Source organism: Coloeus monedula (genome assembly GCF_965178545.1).
Source record: "Coloeus monedula genome assembly, chromosome: 2".
NCBI lineage: Eukaryota > Metazoa > Chordata > Aves > Passeriformes > Corvidae > Coloeus > Coloeus monedula.
The window spans coordinates 105354775-105377079 of record NC_138782.1 but is presented as its reverse complement, the minus strand read 5'-3'; the positions used below and the strand labels follow the sequence as shown (position 1 = coordinate 105377079).

At 45.9% G+C, this 22305-nt stretch overlaps 1 protein-coding gene across 2 annotated transcripts in view; it reads right to left on the bottom strand.

Annotated features, from left to right (window-relative positions):
- Window positions 1–21807, bottom strand: part of HPCAL1 (hippocalcin like 1) — a 69389-nt gene extending 47582 nt beyond the window's left edge. For both annotated transcript variants that reach the window (XR_014227344.1, XM_082302754.1), the window contains exons 1-2: window positions 21728–21807; window positions 6289–6335 (exon numbers count right to left, since the gene is read on the bottom strand). The gene's annotated coding sequence lies outside the window, so the exon portion shown is untranslated. The remainder of the gene's footprint in view (window positions 1–6288; window positions 6336–21727) is intronic.
- Between the last annotated feature and the right edge of the window lie 498 nt (window positions 21808–22305).

Below are 22305 nucleotides of genomic sequence, written 5' to 3'. Positions count from 1 at the left end.
AACAATTAGGATTTTTACTGCTGAGAAACCAGATTTTATGGTAACCCAAGGGTGATATTTATAAATACCAAACACCTAGGGAGAAGGAAACAAAACTGCCCAGCTTAACTGAGACTCTCTTTGTTCACACAATAAAGTTTCCACCCCACCAACCCCACTGATGCTCTGCTGGAACTTCACCAGAACACCATGCAGGAGGAGGGCAATGTCTGGACATGACAGCAGATGTACATGCAACACTTGGTGGTGTTGTGGGAACTGCTCCCCTCCCAGAAAAGTCCCAAACCAAGCCTGCCAAACAAAACCATTAACAAAGCAATGTGCATCCTTTGTCAAAGTTATCTACATATTTTATTATGGAAAAATTGACAATTTATGTTCCTCTACCCTAAATGGTGTAACAGAGATAAGACTTCACCAGCTGATTTTCACACCTAATGCAACAGCTTGTGGTCAGCTGGGAACAGGACTGTGCAAGAACCTGGCTGTGAAGCTGCTCTGGCAAACCCACAGCATCTTCTCACCCATCCACTGGACATTCTGTGCTGCCCACACCGAAACGTGGAGCACCCAGACACTACCACAGGGATCTTTTCTATTTACAGTAGTAGTCAAGCAGTTATCGAATGTTGTTCTGCATTGCTGGTAATTAAGGAGAAGGGTGTAAAAATCCACATATTAAATGCCTCCTTCATTTCAAATGAAGGCTTGATGGGGACAGAAATGCTCATTCTCTCTCTCTGTTTGTACTCACACAACTGCAGACCACACTCAAGACAACCATGGCTGCTTGTGGTAGCATTCCCACCAGGATCCTGCTGCCTTTGGGTGCCATGAGCCAGTTACAGCAGTTAAGCTCCTCGTCAAACAGGCTGTCCCAGGATAAAGAACCCAGGAGGATGCCCACATTCATCCTCTCTCTCCCTCACCTCTCCTTCCAAATGCTGATGAAGGCCAGAAAGATTCCTAGAAACTCCCCCTCAGGAGACAGTGTTGCATTCCCTGCCCTGGACCAGCCCCCCATCCCAGTGCATCCGGGAGGTGGGAAGTTTAGGAGGGGCAATGTCCTTTCTACTGAGTTCCCCAGAAAGGGAGCTGCATCCAAGCAGCTTACAGGAAACCTCCCCTGGGCTACTGTAACTCTGCTACGCAATTCCTAGATCATCAAAGCAATGTTGTCAAGTAGTTTTTGCACCCACCATCTTTGCAAACCATGCTGATTTATAGTGGTAACTCCACTCAGACCCATTGCAAAGGAACTTATTTTAATCAACTTCATATTTGTCCCAACTGAGGAAAATCACACCTCATCTCATTGCATTCCCTTTTCAAGAAGGGCCATGATTTTTTTCCTTCCCCTCTGGAAACACAATGGTTGGCAGTCTATCCAACCTGCAGGGATCCACCTGGACAGACATGCTGTCTGTGGATATTTCTGACTGCATCCCTTAGCCTACCTCAGCCCTAGGATGCATGTTTATCTTTGCATTACCAGGATATCAAGCTGCTACAGGTTAATGAGAAGGAGCTGAGCAAGAATCCACTCCAAATTACCATTTTTTTAAAATTAAGACTGGTAGGGCCTGATATAAAAGCCAGCAAGGTGGAGGGACAGAACTGCTGGTCAGGGGAGGTCTCATTTGCTTGAATTAGATGGCTCCTCAAAGATTCAGGTGGGTGAAACCCACTGCACTCCCTTGGTGACTGCCCAGGTAATCCCACTGAGCATCCCCAAACCTTGCTCCCTCTTACACCAAAGCCCCCCTCTTGTACCAAAGCTTCTCCCAGCAAGTACCAAGTCCCTGAGACCATAAGCCAAGGCACCTTCTTATTTTATTCCAAGCCTGCCCCACATGATGGAAGTCACAGGAAAATTAAAAATGTAACAACTCACTGTAAAGGAGAGGGGGAAAAGAAAAATGACTAATCTTTGCAGCTCTTGACATGGACAGGATTTGTACACCCATGTTGATTTTTTACAAAAATAGTTAATCGTATTACACCCATGCTGCAAGACCAAAGATTCACAACGATACCTTAATACAGCTTAAATAAAAATAGCACTACCTGAGTCAATCTGAGCATGATAATACTTTGTAATCCCACACTCTTAGGGGATGAACCGTTGTATAGCAGTGAATCAACACGAGATACTTGCATTAGGAGACACTACTTTTTCATGCCATATAGCAACATCTCTACAAAATGGAGAAGGCAGGTGGTGTTTGAGGGAGCACAATGGGGAACACAGGGCAATTATAGGGCCCCACTATCTTCCAGCTTGGAAATCTTGGCTAATAGTTTACTTTTTGAAAATGAAAGCCTGCTTTAATTTTTCCCCATCACAGTAAAGAATTAAGGAAAAAGTTTGAATTTTAGAAGTTTTTGAAAAGTGAGCAATCCCAAATCCTGTGAACACTCACACAGAAGATTCATTCATAAAAACAAACACAGACAAACAGCAGTGCTCCACATTCATTCTGGGGTTTTTTTCTTAACATCCTTGAATGAGCAAACAGTGTACATGGAAAGCAAATGTGCAGTACAACATAGAAAATTCTCAACAGAGAAAACATCAGTAAAACCTATTTATAATGAGAATGTAAAACACAAACATTCAAATAGCAATTTTTAAAGGTCGTTAAGGAAAAAACTGGAAGCTTTGATTAAGGACACATTAAACCATAATGAATTATTTTTAATTACTTTGTTACATAAGTTACTCAGAAAAGATACTTCATTTGCTATTGTGCTGCCCATTTGTTCTTTTTTAAGACACATTTTCCATTAATTGCATTTCCATCTCCCCTCCCTGCACCCATGGTATAGTTTTATGTATGGCAGGTATCTGGCCCTCACAGCTCCCTCCAGACAGCAGGGAAAGGTAACAGGAAAAGTTAACAGAACTGAAAAGTCTCTCTTTCCCCAAGAGGACTTGACTTTGAGTTCTGAAACAAGGCAGATTTTCAAGGCTGTAGTGCAGATGATGCTCAGGGGAAGGAGAAAACAGCCTCGAATTCCCACTTGTCTTGCCTGCTCCCTTCTACTTCCCTGCCGTGGTGCTCAGCCTGGCACTGCTACTGGCTTTTTTTCCTGCTTGCAGAGCCTGAATATTCACAGGAATGGTGACCCCATGGGACTCTGGATATGGGGACACAGGTGGGCTACAGAGAAGGCAAGGAAATGCTGACAAGGGCAGTAGACACAGAGCCGTGCCAGAAGGCACCAGGACTCAGGGGTGACGAGATCCTGGTGAGGGGGTATGTTCTAGTGATGGAGAAGATCCCAGAGCCACATCATGGGGAGATGCCCATGGCCTGGCGCTGTGCACAGAGCATAGAGCATATTTCCAACAAATATACTAACACCTATGGCAAGAACATTTCCTGATTTCCACATCTTGCCACAGGTAATCCTGAGATATGTTCAGAAACTCAACCCTCCAGTACTGCTTGCAACCCCCCATTCAAGGGGACCCTCCTTCCCACAAATCTCTGCAGAGATTTAAACTCAGCTTTCAGTTTAAAAATAAAATGTTTCTCAAAGCCGGTTTGGCAGGACAGATCTATTGGTCTGGCTGCAAAAAGTTGCGCTCTCACATTGCATCAAACACACCAGCTCTGGACCAGAGAGGCAAGGGGCCCTGTTCCAGACTCAGAGCCCTATGCCCATGCAAGCAACAGGCAGTTTCGGAAATGATGTTCACACCATTTCATGTCCCATGCTCTGCCTTCCCTGGCCATGGGTCACAGCCACTTATGTGCTCCTCCAGAACAGCACGGAGGTTACAGCAATGCCACCACCACAGCCCCCTGCATTGCACCTGGGACAGAGACAGCCCTCCTGCCCACATCCCAGCTCCAACATCCCAGCACAGTCACTCCAGCAGCACCCTGAAACACACCGAGGCACAAGGCCCCCCGACACAGCTGTCCATTCAGGTGTCCTGCCCAGGGTGGCCCTGACAGACACATCTCTCGTCATGTGTCTGGCTCCCTGGTCTTCCCTGCCCAGAGCTGCTTATGCGCTTACAGGCAGAAACACAGGTAAGCAGCTTGCTGCATCAGAGCCTGTGGTATCCCAGCAAGAGAGCACCCAAATGCCAATTTCCCCCTTCCCTGGCCAGCACCTTCACTTCCAGATGTGCTCAGCTGGGGTAAAAGTGAAGCTACTTTTAGGCACATTCATACACATTTTAGTTTTGTACTTTATTCTGAAGCCACCCATGTGCCATTGGCCACACATTACATTTTGGAAAATGCCCATCAGGCTCAGCACTAGTCTGCCTTCAAGTCTGTCTCTTCCTACATGTTAAACATGAACTGACACAGCCAGACCACTGTAAAGCTCCATACAGGAGCTGTTATGCTCTAGAGATGTACCTTCTTCTGGCATGGATCATATAAATTCACAAATTGAAATCATGGACACACCTGAACTTGAAAAGGCAAGGAATATAGACCATTAAAGCATCAAACAATGTGATGTACAAACACCCAACAACTCTAATCTCTGTTAGCTAAAGTGCATCAGGAGCCCAAGCTCCTCTGAAAGACCACAGGAGCTCCATGCTTTTAAAAGCACTGCTCAAAGAGACTATCCAGGAGAAAGACATATTAACTGTGGCAAACAGTCTGGAGTATCAACAAGTGGTTTTTTACTCATACCCTGTTCAGGTGTTACCTGAAACAAGAAAATCCTATTTTAATTCAATTTAAAGAGACAGTTTTAAATTACCTGGATTTTACACACATGGTATTAATGTCATCCATCTCATACTCCCCTGTCCTCAGAAGAAGAATTTTGTTTCTTTTTTCAACCTCTCAAAAAAGATCTGCTGAATATTCAGGTTCTAGTACAGAAATCAGCAGTACAAACCATGCAAGTTATCAATACAGACCCCATCATAGCTGCAGGGCTGGGGCAGAGGAGGGGTTCACAAGCTACTGCTCACAAGAGCATTTTGGTGAAAGGCATATGGGATTCATGATTTGGCCTTGTAAAACTCAAGTTTTAGGAACATAAGCCTCAATACAGAAAATAAGGATAACAGATCTTACTAAGTAAGGGATGTTTTCATTGATGAAAGATGTAGTTGGTAACATACACATTTAAGAGGTGTTAAGTAAGCCCCTTATAAATGGTTAAATAACCATTTTCTAGCCACAACAAACACATATTTAGGTGGACAGACACACCAAACTCCATCATCCTCCCCTACCCTGAGAAAATACCAGTGCAGATGGCTACATTTCAGCTGCACGGACACTTCAAATCAACCTGGGACCATATGTATCAAAAGGCATCTGATCTATGGGAAATACACAGACTTAGAAGACAGAGAAGTCCATTAGAGGTTTGGGGCATCCCGCCATAGTTCATTAGTCAGTCTGAACACACAAGAGCTCTAATAGCTTGTATCCTGTGCACTGGGGAAATGCAACGAAAGAATGAACTTCCTGAGGAATTAATGGGTAATTATATAATTTGGTTAATCTCATGGGAAAGAAATCTAGAATTGAAAGAGGAAACAGTGTATGTATTTCTCTAGAAACAACAAAAACAAACAGCAAAGGGTGTTACAGAGCAGAGTCCCAGCTGGCACCATTGGAGAGATCACCTCCAGCAGAGGAAAAGAAATTGCACTGATTTACATCAGCGTAAGAGGTGCCTTTGCACCTGCAATGGCACCACATTGGCAGTTCTTAGCGATCTCATCCTCCTGATTTAATGTTTCACTTACAAATAAGAACCTAAGGAAGTGCATACAAATTAAATACATGGAAGTCTTGGGTGCAGGCAGAACAAAATCAGTCATATGTGGCAGAGATTAGAATAGGTTATGCAGCTCATTTAACTCTCTGGAAGTTGCATTCCTTTAAATTAACACCTTTGGACAGAACACAAGGGAAAAAACCCCTAAGGTTGCTTTCTGACACAGAAAACACCACTGCAGTAGGATGTGTAGGATTTCAGTAAAAGTACAATGTAATTTGTTCAGCATTTCCCTAAAGTCAAGTATTTTTCAATATGTAACAGTTCACTTATGAAATCTCAGGAAATTCTTTTTAGTGCAAAGGTAAACCTTAACATTTTGATGACAAACCCCTGCTCAAAGATTAGCCCTGCCAGCTTTAAAATTAAAGCATGCCATTAACTCAGCAAATGCAAACTTCTGCACTCAATGAAGAACAAAAAACAATGCTTGCATTTTCTATTTCTCATTTAGTTTTTCTATTACTAAATTAAAGAGTGCTTTGAAAGGAGCAGGCTCTGCAAAATACTCACCACCTATTTTGGAATCTCTTCAGAGAAAGTCCACGGGGCTCTATTATCTGGAAGAGAAGACACAAACCAAACATGCTTTACATTACAGCTTTTCTCTAAGTAACAATCTTCACTCTCTTGGCCTCTTCTGTAAAAGCTACCATTCCCAGTAGAAAAAAAAACTAAACAGAATTAGTCTAAGCATGCAAAAACCCTGCTCCAGTTCTTACCCTACAATGGGGAATAGCTTTGTTGTGCATTTGCATTTTATTATTTGTCCTGAAAAAAGAAACATTTCCATGTTGAAAAGTGCACAGATTTGTCTTGAATTCAGACAGAAAATTCTTCTCATATTCAATAATCTGTTGAAATCACCCTTCTAACTTTAAATACTTTTTGTAAAAATTTATCTTTCAAAATAAGCAAGTATCAAGTTCAGATTCAGAAGGTTTGCTTGACTCATACCACAGAATATTATCACACCAATATGTAAAAACGGGAGCAAAATCAACAAAAAATACGAGCGAGCCCGTTCCAAGTTTACTGCAGCCACTAAGCATTGCTCTGAAACATGCTCACTTTTCTTCCACTGAGCATGTTTCCCAAGGAAAAAAAGAGTATAATAATTTGCATCCCATCAGCATCTGTCAGCTCTGAATGCTGAGGGTTCATCAGCCTTTAAAAAGTCACAGATAAGAGCACCAGGAGCAAGTTCACCTCCTCCTGTGATTCCTAATCTCTCAAAATCTGTGGATTAGAAAATCCAAAGCAAGTGACTTGCTCTGATTCCCTCTCTCACAGAGCTGACCACAATTTTCCTCCACCAACAAGGTGAAGCTCAGCTGGGAAGAATTCATCTTCTCCAACCCAACACACCAGCTTCTTTTCTGCCAGATCCCTGTCTGACCCAGTAACCCTGTAACTTCTACAGACAAAATCCCACTGTGTTTAGCTCCCAGGTGCCTCCAGCCCACACCTAACACACACATTTGGTCTGCCCAATGCCAAAACCAAGCCATGGACATCCCAGACAAAGCCTCCCAACAGTCTCCTTCGACACTTCACCATCCCTACAAGCAGGAATTCCTGCCTTTCATGATACCACTCACATTCATTTCCACTGGCCCTAACTGCTACAGACACGGGGTTTCACATTACAGCAAGCTGCCACTGTTTGCTGGCACTGCAAACTCCTCAGGCCAATCCTGCACCTTCTCTCCAGACCAAACACCCTTACTCCTTCTCATGCAGGCTTTAGTACTCCAGTAATGCCAAAGCACCAGGAAATCCCAACACTGGACACGAAGTCCATCCTCCTGTTTATGGAAGCATGAGTCTGCTGCTGTTGGGACAGGATGACGCTGGAAAAGCACTGTATGACCCACCACGACCCCACAACACTTTTCAGTGGAGGCCCTCCAATCACCCCTGAGTATTCTGTACAGCCAACCCACCCACCAGAGATAACAGCAAGCCCGCACTAAAGCCTTTTGGCGAGAACGATGGACCTTCCAAGGTCATACTCTGGTTCTGTCCAAAGCTACTTGAAAATCTAATACCTTTCTCCCCCCAAGCACTTGTAACATCCCCTAGTTTGGTGCTACTTGTTGAGTCTGAACCAGCATTTTATCAAATGCCTCAATGACAATGACCCATGCCATAGGGTCCACTTTTGGAAATCCTCACACAACACTACTTCTGAATTTGATCACACACAGAAGCTAAGTCTGGATCATGGTCAGCACACCTACCTTGCACCATCCATAAGTTTCAAAAAAATTTCCTTTCCTTAGTTTTTTTTCTATTAGTATCAAAACAGCATCAAAAACCTAAGTAGGATTGGAGTAAATCATATAATCTGCTCTTTTTCTATCTACAGGACCTGTTACCCTGTTCCAGAGGGTAATTAGGGTGTCTGACATTATTTGTTCCAAACAAACCCATGCTTACAGTTACTCATAAGCGTCCAGAAGATGACTAGGTGGGAAATAATTTATTAATTTCCAGAAAAACACTGTAATAAAAGTCTGACTGATTGTGCTGCAATTCCATCTCCTCCTTTCCAAAAATTTAGTACTATATTTTTTCCTTTTTGATTGTTATGGTAACCTCACAAATTCTCCACAGGTTTTCAGAAGTAAACACCAACAAGAAATTGAAAAGAAGTCAAGCAGCCAGCTGAAATGCAGCTCCTTCTACAAATCACAAGAACAAAACAAGTGTCACAGAAGTGAGGTCAGGGTATCCTGCCCTGACATGGGGTCACCAGTCATCCCCTGAAGGTGCCCTCTCCCCTGATCACTGGTGAGTGATGCTGGTTGAATGGCTTTTACTGAAGACCAACCTTCCCACATGCATCGTCCCATCATCTGGGAAGCAGTTTCAAACAAACTTCCCTAAAGCCTGAAGAGCCTGGAAGGAAAAATAAAGAGAAAACCCCTTAAGTGTGTGCCCCCTAAATGACTGCGTTCTTATTTTATCCTGGTAGCTTCCGCCATCAATGCAGGTTTTAACTACATTAGTCTTCTGCTCCCAGGAAGTAAATTCCAAGAAATTTTCTGTTACCATAGAATTTTCTATTACTCTTGACATCCCTGGGCAGACACTCATAAATGTTGCAACCTGGCAGCAACAAAAACATTTAAGCAAATTGTATTGGATTCAACATCTTTTTATGACAAAACTTAGTATCCTCATCGTACAGAGTGATGGATGTTATTTCTCCAAGCTGCAAAACAAATGAACCCCAATGGAAAGACAAGGTAAGGATTGAACTTGGTCAATGGCAAAATAGGAAACACAACCCACAAACTGTTTTAATTTCTCTTCTGTGTTGCTGCTAAAAAACTGTCGGGCCTTCCCCATCCAACAAACCAAATAGTGCAATATTATTAGGCCATATTTATATGCTCAAAGTAAATGGAATTTCACAGTCCAGATGCTAGATTTTGGCATCCCAAAAGACTTTTGGGGATGTCTGAAATCATACAAAATCTTTGCTCCAAACTGCAGGAGTAGAGGGTAACTGGATAGCACACATTAATTTCTATGTTTACAGTTCATGCAATATTCAAATTCACTGACAATTAAAAGTGTGCTATAAATGAATTAGCAGAAGAAACTCATGGCAGAAATCCAATTACAAAGCAGAATTAAAGGAAGAGATGCCAGAAACTTTTGGAGGCTGGGCGGGAAGAGGTGAGTGCATCAGTCTACTATTTTCAGAGCTGCTAGCAAAAAGCTTAAGATGCATGCTCCAAATAACCATGTGTAAAGATCCTACTTACAAAAAGAGCTTCATTGAGGCACCAGAGAAACTAAGGTGACAAATTATTTTTTCAGACCCCATTTTGATCTATCTGACAAGGGTAAAACTCCCCCTGAGTGGTAAGACATCACCCACCCCTGCCTGCCCCATAAGCATTGCAGCTCTGCCACGTCCTGCAGAGTCCTTGGAAAGGCCTTGGCTTGCAGCAAAGACATTGCAGACACCTTTACTTTTCTTTTGTCTTGTTTTTCAAACAATTTTAACCCCATTCCTTTTCTTTGAGTCATAGGCATTATATTTTAAGCAGATTTCTTTCTATTTGATGGAGAAGCCTCAAGTGCTGTGGGTACTTTTCTTCCTTTAACGGTCACCATTTTACCCTGCCCTGCTCTAGCCTCCATTTGCTCCCCTTTGGCTGATACTATCCTTCATCAATCTCGATGCAAATTACCAATAAGGCCCTCCTACACCTCTGAGGTTCAGCTTTCATAACTGCATTAAGACAAATCAATACTGTTATTAACATTGCCACGTTTGTAGATGGCGTGACCTGCCTGCAGACACAGCATGCAGCAGGGGAGATATTCCCAGGACTACATTAAGTCTCTCCACTCCCTTATTTGCAATTCCTTTTTCAACTTGACTCTGCCATTTTATAAATATGGGGTGGGGTTTTTTTCTCTTTTTCTTGCAAATGCAAACTGATGAAGGCTTGTAGGACAGACAATTTTGCCATCCCCTTCACGTGTGGGTAGCAATACTCCACAGACAGCCAAGAACTAATTGTCCTGTCACTTTCTTTGCAGTTGGGCTCAATGATCACTGTAGGACCTTTACAACTCAACTGCTCTATTCTAAATTTACTTCAGTCACCCCCAGCCAGCTCACTCATCACCCACCAATGCACCTCAGCTTTGGCTGTTCACTTCTGCACATGCCTGTGGATGCATCCAGACAGCACAGGCAGCCATACCAGCACTTGTACTGGCTGACTGGCTGCTCTGGAGTGTGTCCACTCACCCCTTCCTCTAATGCACAGTCTCTTCCCACTCACCTCTTGTGCCCTTCTCCTCCCCATCTTTCACACCAGGCCCATAAGCCACCATGCCTGGAGCCCATCTCGACATATGATCCAACCCACAATGCAAGGAAACTCCCAGAGGCCTCTAGGTCCCCACATTCCAGAAGAGCTGTTGGTCAGTTCACTCTGGCCATCAAAGGATGGTCACTACCTAAGAGCATAGTTAACCTGACTCAAGAGAGCCCAGATGCTATCACATCCCAGCACAGGCTCTTGGGCAGGTTTTCCAGCCCTTCCTGACCTCCAGGGTGCTACAATTAGAAAATTAGACACTGGCTAATGTAAAAGGTAATTCAAGCGTTCTCCTCAATAGCCCGCTGTGGCTGCAGTGCAGAAACACCTCGGACTGTGCGTCACCTGAGAGGCTGGTACTGCTGAGAGAGATTGATGATGTGTCCTCAGCATAAACTGCTGCCCCTCCTTTTTCTTCCTCAGATTCCTCTAGTGGCACCTCTCCCATTACCATTTCACCTAAGCAATGTGCTTGCAACACCCCTAATACCTACAATAATAGTAATAATGCCAGAGCATAAAGGAAACACCAAGCACTGACAGTATCAGGAAACAGCAACAGGAAGGAGTTCAAAACATTCCTCAGAGGCCACGTATGCTTATTTGGAACACCTTCTACACCTATTGACTGAGCAGCTTCAACAGGCTCCCAGGCTGCTTTGATTTCACATGTTGTAATGCAGCCTGCATTTTTAGAAGGTGTCCAACTCCTGCCAGCTCTCCGTCTCCAGGGTTTCCCGTCTGCAGTTTACTTAGACAACCTTCCAATATAAATTTTTGCAACCTGAACCCTGTTGCTGTATCACTGGTACTTACATCTGCTCACAAAGCCACCCCAACACTGCTTGGTGAATTTAACCTTTAACAATGAAGTGAAATGCAAAGCCATGTTCTCCCCTCAGCAGGGAAGAAAGAACAAAGAATTGTGGATATAGCATCATAGAATAGTTCAGGTTGGAAGGCACCTCTAAAGGTGATATAGTCCAACACCCCTGCAATGAGCAGTGATATCTTCAAATAGATCGGGTTGCTCAGAGCCCCCAGAGCGTTCCCAGGGATGGGGCATCTATCACCTCTCTGTGCAACCGTGTTTCACCACTCCTACAGTAGAAAACTTCATTACATCTAGTTTAAATCAACCTTCCTTCGGTTTAAAACCATTACCCCATATTGTGCCATTAAAAAAACAATCAAACAACAAAACAATCTCATTCTACAAAAAAAACCCCAGTTTAAAACAAAGGAGAGTGGGTTTGCTGGGTGTTGCAGGGATGGTGGGATAATCTCTACACTGTTTTCCTTCAGTTTCCCTTGGCACTCAGTCTATCAGGGAAGTCAGCGAGTTCTTGAGAGCACAACAAGATACTCACCTTGGAGCTTAAATTAAACTCTCCAAGTGAATAAGAGACCAATGTCTTTTTCTGGAAGGCTATGACTTATGCTCCTGCCCAAGCAGGAACATCACGCCTTAGCTGTGAGACATTGGAGCTGGGCTCACAGGAGCCATAGAAAGCCTACCAAATGAACACATCTATTGCCTTAGATTTTTCCTGTGGAATTTTAGAAAATGCTCCATGCTGCCCTGTACATGTTCTTTGCATATCTGCTGTGCTGGAGCTCTCCTTACAGCGCAGAAACACTTGGAGCACACGCTAAAAAGGTAGGCTCGACATTAGTAGCTTAGGTCTGCAGTGACTAACTGTTGTTCCACACCTCCAAAAACCGCATTCTGAGCATTCCCAAAGGTTTATTTACTGAACACAGCTGCAACATGGTAGTTAAACTATTGACAGCCTGAAGCCTTCTGTACAAGAATCTTATCTCTGACTGATGCTATCATAATAAGCAATTATCCCTGCCAGATTCAGGGAAACAGCAGGGAAATCACCAGAAGCCAGAAGCTTGTGCAAAAGAGAAACCTGCATGTCAACCAGGCCTCTCATGAAATACATCATGGGCTACTCCACCACAGATGCATCTCGGTGGAGGAAGAAGCAATTCCCCCAACCCAAAGTTCCAGATTGCATTTCTGCATTATGTATCAGTTTTGGCTCCTGTCCCTCCCGACTTCCCTTACTGAATTGCAGAGTTATTTGGATGTTGGGTTGGTTTTTTTTCCCCAAGAAGACTATTGACAAAGGCCACATACTGCCTAGTCTGACTTGCACACAAGCAATCAGCCTACAGCTAAACAGGGTACTGGCAGGTGGGGACAGAACCATGCCAGTCATTTACTCTATTTCCTCTTAAACTTTTTTCCAGTACAATTAACTAAATTGTGCAATTACACATTCATTGGCCAGGAAGTTTCTCTCTTCCCCTTTTTAGCCTCCTTTTCAGTTGTGTTTCCCTGCTTCACAGGATGCTCTAAACTAAACATTACATTCAAGCTACACAATAAAGATTTGGGAGGGATAGAATGAATGAGGAAGGTCATGGGAAGGGAGGTATCTGCTAAAACAAGATTTGCTAAGCAGCTACACAGGACCTAGTGTCAACTGCCTTTTATTAAAGGAGACTGTAATTTATATTAGCTAAGCTACCAGATGGAGGGACATAAGAGAGCAGTAGTTAAAATAGCTCAAAAACTTTCCAAGGACTGAATGAAGCCTGAATTAATTCAAAATCCAAATTATAGTGATATAAGCTGTTATGGCAGAGCCTAGGTGCTTCACATAACCTTAATCCTCTCTGAATATTGAGGCTCTTTTATGCTGTGTAAAACCACACTCCAGCTGCAGAATATGCAGCTGCATTTAAATAAAGTTTATCACAAACTAGTGCTCCTGGGCAGATCATTTATTCATTTAGAAAAATCTACACACTCTCATCTTTATTAGGGGAAAACCACCTTGGAAGTGAAGCAAAAACCAGATGCACCAGTGTCTTTTTAACCTCCAGAGATCTGGAAAAGCAATGTTAAGTGCAAAACTTCCAGCACACATCAATCATGGCTTCAGAGGCTGTAAAATATCAGCCTCAGGTGACAAAGATTTTTCTGAGCTGAGGGGTCTTCCCTGCTCTGCCAGGACAGGTTGCCACTTCCTCACAGGCAGCCCGCCTGCAGCTTACCTTGGCACAGGCTGTCCCGACACAACCACAGCATGTGCCGATGGGTTCAGCCAGCAGCAGGGCTGTCTGGAACACAGCTGGCTCTCCCTCAGGAGCTACAGGGACACGTGGGTGACAGTGCTGGAAGTGCCCTTGTCTTTGTACTTGGTGGGAGCCATGACCTGAGAGAAACCAAGCACCTGGAGAAGTCTGATGGTGACCACCCTGACGTCTTTGTGACCTGTCACTGTTGCTACTCCAGTTAGGGATTTTCCCCTCTTCTTTCACCCACTTCTGACTAACAATTAAGAAATGGGTTTAAATGGAGGCTGATATCATGAGCAGCTGCCTGGCATCTCCATGGCTTGATGTGGGCAGCAGGGTAAGGACAGGAGACAAGTAATGACAAACAGGCACCCTGCAAGCCCCACGGCACACCAGCCACAGACACAGAACCTGGCACAGGGATGTCACAGTCACAGACAGAGATGGCAGTAACCTTGAGTAGCTCAGCCTGTGGCACCGCTCTGCCCCAGCACCTGCACATCTTCCTCAGGCCCGGCTGCATTTGAACACCAGGGAGTGCACTCGTGTGGAAAGCAGCCGGCACAGCATTAAACCCCTCGTGGAACTCACATGCCACTGACAGTTCATCTTTCTGTCAAGGCTACTCCACCTCAAGACACACTTCTCACAAGCCCCTGAAGAGCCATTAATATTCAATAGTCAGCCTGGACTTTTGCACACATACAGCTCAAGAATATCAAAACTTCCACCAAAAAGTTTTTGCAATGCTTTCCTGGAACTGAGCAAGCAATGCAGAGCATTTTTGTTAGAAACATGTCTCCCTATCAAGCATAAAAAGCCATCAAATCCATTAGTGATTCATACAAGACCTCAGCACCAGCAACGGGCATCAAGCATCTGGAAACAAAGCTCGGCACCAAGGTGCAGCTAATTCAAAATGTCCCAACACAAACTGCCCAACCAATGCCCGGCCGTGAAGCCCCTGGTGCCCAGAAGGTGATGGCTCAGCCAAATGCTGAGGAAGATCATCATTGAATGTGTCCTGCAACAAATCAGAGCTCTGGAAATAGCCAGCAAGTGCACCTTCATTTCCAAACTGTGGCTTCTGAATAAAAGCAAGCACTCAGTAAATTCAGCTGTTTCTGGTGCTATCAGTTCGGAACAGCTTGCCTCACTTAAGGGACAGGGCTTCTGGAAAGCTACAGCACACACCATGTGCACAGCCTGCCAACAGCCCCCAGCAGGGGCCAGGAAAGACAGAGTCAAACACCAGGAGATCTGAGAGAAGAGAGATCACAGTTGGCGTGACTGAGCAGATCAGATCTGGCAAATCCTGTGTATACCAAGACATTTTGTCAGAAGAGAGACAGAGAGATCCCCTCCTGTGACAGGCTCAGCAATTGCATCCGTCCTCCACTCTGGACAGTCCAGCAGTACTTCATCAGGTGTCAGCGATGGAATTTTCCCCTGCAAAGATTCCTCTCTTTTTTGTGACTCGTAGGGACACATTGCTGGAGCCACAGATTATTCCCCCTGAAACTGCAAGCTGCGTAGGAGGGCTGTTCCACCTGAACAGGATGAGATGGACTCTTTGCTCCCTTGCAAGTCCCATCGGGTTCAGGAAGCTTCCCATGAGGACAAACCTGGGATACAGAGCTTTAGGGCCAGATTTAGGAATGAATGCCATTTAATGACATGAGCAGAACAGAAAGTTGTGGCTGCAGTCTACAGAGCTGAATCTCATTTACTTTCAGACCATTACCACAGCTCAAATTACCCTCAGCTGGAATGAAATCTAATTTCCATTAAAAAAAATTATCTTTTGATGCATCTTCTGACAACCCTAGAAGAAATCCTGACTGGTCCTGGCAGAGCTGCTGCTCCTGGGACGAGCCTGGCACGGAGGAATGTAGCACCTCAGGCTCACACTGTGCTCCCCAGAAGGGACAGGCACGTGCAGTGACCAAACTCTTGACACCCAGAGCAGGGGCTTCAGCCATCACTGGGAGTGCAGCACCCTCAGTGAACCATCCCCAGCCAATGAGCAGGGGAATCACCTGACATGAAAAGGTCTCCCACAATGTATTTCAGTCGGTTTGCTTCTCATCAAACCTAAGCCAAGGGAAATCATTTGCCATGGGATTTGGGGGAATCAAGCTTCTTACACCAGGGGTGGTCTTGGTCTGCATCCTCCACCTGGATGCAACCATACATGGTTCATTGCACAAAGCCACTAGACAGGATGGACACAAGCACATGCTCATTCCCATTTAAATGGTTCTGACTTTCAGAAACACATGTGATTCCACAACTGTCAATATCTGTGCTTCCAGCCCACGTTTTATTTGGCAAAGTGCCTCCTTTAATAAACTCTTACACACAGGAGCACCCATTTTCTGGAAAGCCTGCCAGAATCCCTCTGAAGCAAAGCTGACATCCATGAGCTCAAGAGCAACAAAACTCAGCCCAGCAAAAATCATGGAGATCAACCATGATATGCTGACCCCACTTTCTTACCCCCCCGTCCTCTGTACAGTGATTCCAGCTCTGTCAGTACAAGAGCTTTAGGAGGATGGACACCAGGGAGGGGAGATCAGAGAGGTGACACAAGACACAGGGGTATTGACTGTTGAAAAAGAATCTTGAATTGGAAACTAAAAGGAAGAACAGAAACCCCAACTTGTTCCAGGACGGTGCTTTGATCACTCTGCAGAGGACGACAAAAAGCAGCTGCCTGTGATACCCACCGGCCAGGCAGCTCCTGCCAGGCCCCTGCTCCCAAGCCTAGGTTTCAAGCTGGTGCCTTCCCTTCAGCTCTGGTGAGGGAAATACAGGATTTTCAAGCGTCTTCTAACATATTGAACAGATGTTGCTTCTAGGCCCGTTCCTAAGCCCTGCAAAGTATGCTTGCTTTTATTTCTTGAACATACATTTCATAATTAAAGTTGGTGTTAATGGTTATGCATCCACAACATCTTCCCATGTAACTCCCACTCTCCTCACACACACAAGCAGCTTTCATCCAGCAGCCCTGAACTGCTCTACAAAGAAAAGTCTGCTTCTCCCCAGATAAGTTTTAAGAAAGAGAAAGTGATTGTGTTTGGAGAAACAAAATTTACCTGCTAAAAAACCCCCTCTTTATTTAAGAGAAATAGGAAAAGATGCCCTGCAAATGCTAACTGGCTTTGACAGCGGCTATCTGCATTGTGACCTAACCAGCGAGCTTTCTCCCCTCACACAGTGGGCGAGCTGCCAAGAACCGAGCATCCTGCACACAATACCCTTTTGAAAGAAAAAAAGAAACCTGAAAAAAATTCCTGCTACCTCCGAGCAAGGAAAAGCTGCTTTCTGCACAGACAGGCCAGGCTGTGTGGAGCAGAGGTGAATGAGAAGCGCGGCGCGGAAGGCTGGCGAGGCCGGCTTGCAGCACGCCCACACGCTGGCTCCCAGCCCCCTGAAGGCATTTCTTTTCCTCCCTCCTCCCACCGCCGCCCCCGACTATTCTAAAATGACTTTGCATGAGCCACGCGTCAACTTCTAAGCACAGGCACCATGCATTTCCTTGTTCCATGCCCAAGCTATACCATTCATCACGTTTGTATTTTCAAGAGATTACAAGAATCTGGTGTTTGCATACAAGGGACACACAAGGGAGACACAAGTGTACATGCTCCCACTCCCAGACAATTCGTGTGGAATGCTTCTTGTACTTCCATTGCTGGGAAGTACGTTCCCCGGTGCTGGTATGCTGCATGGTTGGGGAATCAGAAACAAACCCCTTTGCCACTCTGACCAGTCCACCGGTTAATTCATTATGATAAACCCATTGTCCAAAACAAAAACATTATTTAATTGCTAAACCAGCTGCCCAAGTTTAGCTGTTGCTCTTGGCAAACATATCAGGATCTCAGTATGCCTGTTTTTCAGCAAGTGTCTCTGTAGATGCAAGCCATGCCTTCCACCCTTAAAGTCTCTGAGTGTCCCTGCCATCAAATCCAGTGTTTTTCAACCCAAGTGGATATTTAAAGGGATACCATCAGCTCAAACACCTCTCTGAATACATTAAGATTACAGCAACTGAAATACTAGCAAGCATCCTTTCCCCCCCACCAGCTGTTAAATGAGCAATTAATGCAGCTGCACTCTTCCCCATCAGAGCTGATTTCCTTTAAAAACAGAGGGCAGAATAAGAAAAAAAGGTTAAAACATATTTGAAGGAGTCACCAAAAAAACTGTCAGAAGGTCTCAAAGGCTGATGCCTGAACTGTTTGTAACTACAGCTATGTCTAAGTTTTCTTGCTGCTTTTTCAAGTAGATTGTGCCGCTTGAGACAAGCAGCTCAATCACTGGGAAATACGTTGCATTGCAAGGGAAGAAAAAGGCTGGCCAAGTTGTAACTGGCATCTTTTGAACAGAATGCTGCTTGGCATGGGTTTCCAAGTATCTCAACTGACATGGATCACCAGGGAAAATTCTTTAAAATACTTGCTGCTTTCTTTGATTTTAAAAAGATACACATCTACAGGACAAGAAACACTGAAAAAGCCCAAATACCACTGCCATTTCTTTCACACTAGTTACTCACAGGTATCTATAAACCTACTGTGCAAATGATAAGCAGCATTTCTTAATAATAATAAAGGCATCTTTCATGTAGTGCAATCCAGAAGAACTGCAATATTTCTTAGATTACAAGACTGATCTACCCTGCCCACCATCCCCCCCACCCCCCCCAGTTCCTGCCTTCTAATTCCAGCACAATCAGAGCAGGAGAATGCATAATTCATCCTGCGGTCGACCCTGTAGGTCTCACAGTCATTAAGCAACATAACACCAAACTTCCAGAAAGGTCATATTTCCAGGAGATTCAGCTGAAGATTCTCTCCTATCCACTGAAAGACTCTGAGAGGTAAAGTAAGGAGCTCCTCATGTAGTATTTGCCCCCACTGTTCAAGGATTCACAATTACTTTGCTAGCAGAGCATGACAACAGGCAGAGGATATTTATCTGGGTAAGCCGAGAAATGCAGAAATCAATGGGTTAATTAGCAGGTTAGCAAAACAAAACCGACTTGTGGAAGCTTTTATACAGCAAAAGACTGATGAAATGAAGATAACTGCATTTGTTATACTCTCCAGCTGGTAGAGGATTATTGGAACAATGGAAATTTCAGGCACTGATTCAAAACAATTTCTGTTCATTAAAGCTAAACTTGAACAGTTTTGCAAGAGCAAATCTTTTCACTATCCATGGGTAGGTTCCCACACAATACAGTAACACAGTTAACACAAGATAAGATAAACCTCTTGCCAAAAGAAATTTAACTTCAGTCCAAGTTAAGCTCAATGAAGATGCAGATGTTGGACACAAACAATTTTCTAATACAGATAGTGAACGAAGAAACTGATCCCACATATAGACATTATGGAAAGCATCCTAGGAACATGAGGGAAAATACACCTAAAAAAAAAAACTCTGTAGTTCTTCCATAAACTGGAAAACACATTGCATTTTTTTCCTGAATCTGACCTAAAAGTCATGCTTGAAGGAAATTCCAGCAGTTCTTTGGAAATGTGTGAGATCGTCTTCCCATGAGTATCTGTGCATCTTACACATGAAAACTGTACAACATCACGGATGACAGTTTCACATCACTAAAAGGAAGTAAAAAAACCCAATGATATAGAATTTTAATTCACACTGCTCCTTGGTCTACCAGCATTCTTTTCTCACCCATGTCAAAGTAATCAATACTCAAAAGAATGCTGCCTTGCTTCTAAAAAAAAATAAAATCACATTGCATGCGTATTTTTAATTGCAACATTTCTAAACCCAGATCACATGCTTTTTTTTTTTGTTTTTGTGGAGTCATAATCCAAGTTTAATGTTGCTTAGGCTACAAATTAATCTCTATCCCCAGCTCCCAACAACTGGCCCATGTCACTGCCATGCCCATGAGCTAGGGTGGTAGAATGGGGGCACCACAGTGCCAGCTGCAACACACTGTGAGCGAAGCATCGCCTGCACCGACAGAGCAACAGCCTCATCTGAGAACTAGAAAGGTTTGTCTACGCAAGTTCCTGTCGGTGCAAGCAGCCAGCTGCAAGAGCAAACCCCACTCCAGCACCATTGCAATTCCCTGAACAGATGAAGCTATGCCAACAAAAGCACTTTTTTTGCCAGCAGAGCTGACTCCTCAGCAGAGCTCCTGACAGTGTTGCGACAGCCACTCTTAGAGTGGCACCCTTTTTCTCCCCTCACAGTTTCCTACACTTTCACCTCAACACAGAGAAAGGCAAGAAACAAAGAAATGCAGAGAATAGGTGTCAGGACAAGGTGATGCGTGTCCTGCTGGCTGGCCAGCACCTCCTCATCTAACCTAAGGAAAATGTGAGGAGATTATCTGCCTTCTTCTCTGAGCCCCTCCACACTACATGAAATCACACACACTCAGCTCTAAGATCCTTTTGCCTGAATCAAAGGGTTCCCAATGCAAGCACCTGAGAAGAGTTGAGGGGTCAGGAGTGAGGCAGATACTTGGCCCTGGAACAAGCAATGCTCCTCCTGGCTCTGCTCCCTGGCCAAAAGTACCCAACAATGCTGGTGGACCCCATGCAACATTGCATATCAGACCAGTGATATCAGTGGCTGCTGAAATAGTCCCCCAGTCTTTGCTCAAATTTCATCTCAGGCAAGAAGAGCTTTTGAACTGAAACTATGACAAATGGCACCCATTAGGAAAAACGGGAAATATTTTGGGGAGGGAGTGATTGTTTCCTCCTTTCTTCCTCCCACAGAGAAAATTTGATCTTCCTACCAGATTTTCATTTGTGAATGGGATTACAGGACAATGCTCAGCTACAGTGCTTGCCTACAAGTATTCCTGTGAAAAAGCTCAGGATTTTGTCACATAGGTATAAATCACCCAGCTATGAGCAGGAGACACAGACCTACTGAGCACCCAGCTGTTTTTCTCAGCGAACCTTTCGTTCCCGATGATGCACTAGATGACCTTTTCCCAAACCGAGCAGGAACTTATTTACATAGAAACTTACTTGTAAACACACTTGCCTTATTTCTTATTTCTTGTAATTCTCCCTACTTCGGCAGCTAGTGTGTGCTGGAGCCATGTGCTCCAGCAGGTCCCCCAACAGCCTGATGAAAATCACGGCTGGCAGACGCCTTTGCTGCCACAACCTCACAGGAATAGGGTGTCCCCCCTTGCTCGGCTTTCAGGGAGCTGGGGTGACCTTGGCCGCAGCCATCCGGCCTCCAGCACAGCCCCAGACATTTCCCAGGCAAGGAGACAGCCAAAAAAGCCAACTCACCAGAGGCAAACGCCATTAAAGGCCGTTTGGGAAGGTTGGCAATAGGAAGTCCGGGTCTGTAGGAGTTGACTCAAAGCGCCCTGCAACATTCATGCGGCGGGAACTTCTCCGGGTAAACCATTAACCACCATAAAGCAGAGCTGCGAAACGCCCCTCACCACCGGGGAGGCTCACGCACACCCGAACACACGCGGGCTGCACGGGGATGTGCACACACAGAGATACAGATAGCCACACACATACAGACATACAAGGACGCAGATACGCACACACGGCTTGGGGTTTTCTGAGGGCAGGGGAAACACTGGCAATTCCCTCTGCTCGGGGCGAGGCGAGCGCTGACACCGCAGCCCCGCGGCGGTAGAGGGGGGATCCGCTCGCATCCCGCGGACGCGAAGAGGGCACCCGGATCCGCTCCGCATCCCCTGGCGGCGAAGGGAGCAGCCGCCTCGGCTTCGCGCCCCGCGGGGATGTGAGAGATGCGCGGAGCACCCCACGCCCGCAATACAGACAGGATATTTTGAGCCCACTCTCCCCAAAAATACCCCGCCAAAACCCAGAAATCTGCCCCCTCCCTCCAGCTTCGCTCTCCGACAGCCCCCGCGGCAGGAGAGAGAGCGCGGACCTCCCGCAGCCCCACCGAAGTTTCCGCGCCGCTCCGCGGGCGGCGGCGGAGGAGCTCCAGCTTCTTACCCGGCTGGTGGAGCGGGGTCCCGGGGCGGCCTGGAAGCGGCGGCGGCTGCGCGGGGGCGCGGCGGCTTCCTGGGAGCTACAACTCCGCGGCGGCGCCCGGGCGAGCCGCGCGCCTGCGGAGCGGCGGCGAGCGGGGAGGAAAAGAGGAAATGAGCGGGAGGCGCATTGGAGGGAGGGAGGGGGAGGAAGGAGCCGTCGCCGAGGGACCAGGGAGAGCGAGGGACAGAGCGCAACTTCCCCGGCGGGGCAGCGGGCGCGCCGGGGGGCGGAGCGCACCGTACCGCCGCTCCGCGGCCGCCCCGCGGCGTGCGCAGCGCCGAGCCCCGCGCAGGGGCCGCCCGCCGCCGCCGCTCCCGCCGCGCCGGACACTTGGTATCGCCCTGCCCGGCCCCGCCAGGGCCGCCGCGGGCAGGAAGTGCGGGGCCGGGGGGGCAGCGCGGAGAGGCAGCTCCGCGGGGCTGCGCGCCCGCGAGGGGCTGCGCCTCCCTGGCACTCGCTGCCGGTCCCACCGGCACCGCGGGCGCGTGCATGGGCAGCGGGGCGGGAAAAGTTCTGATTTTTGATGCTGGGGGATTTTT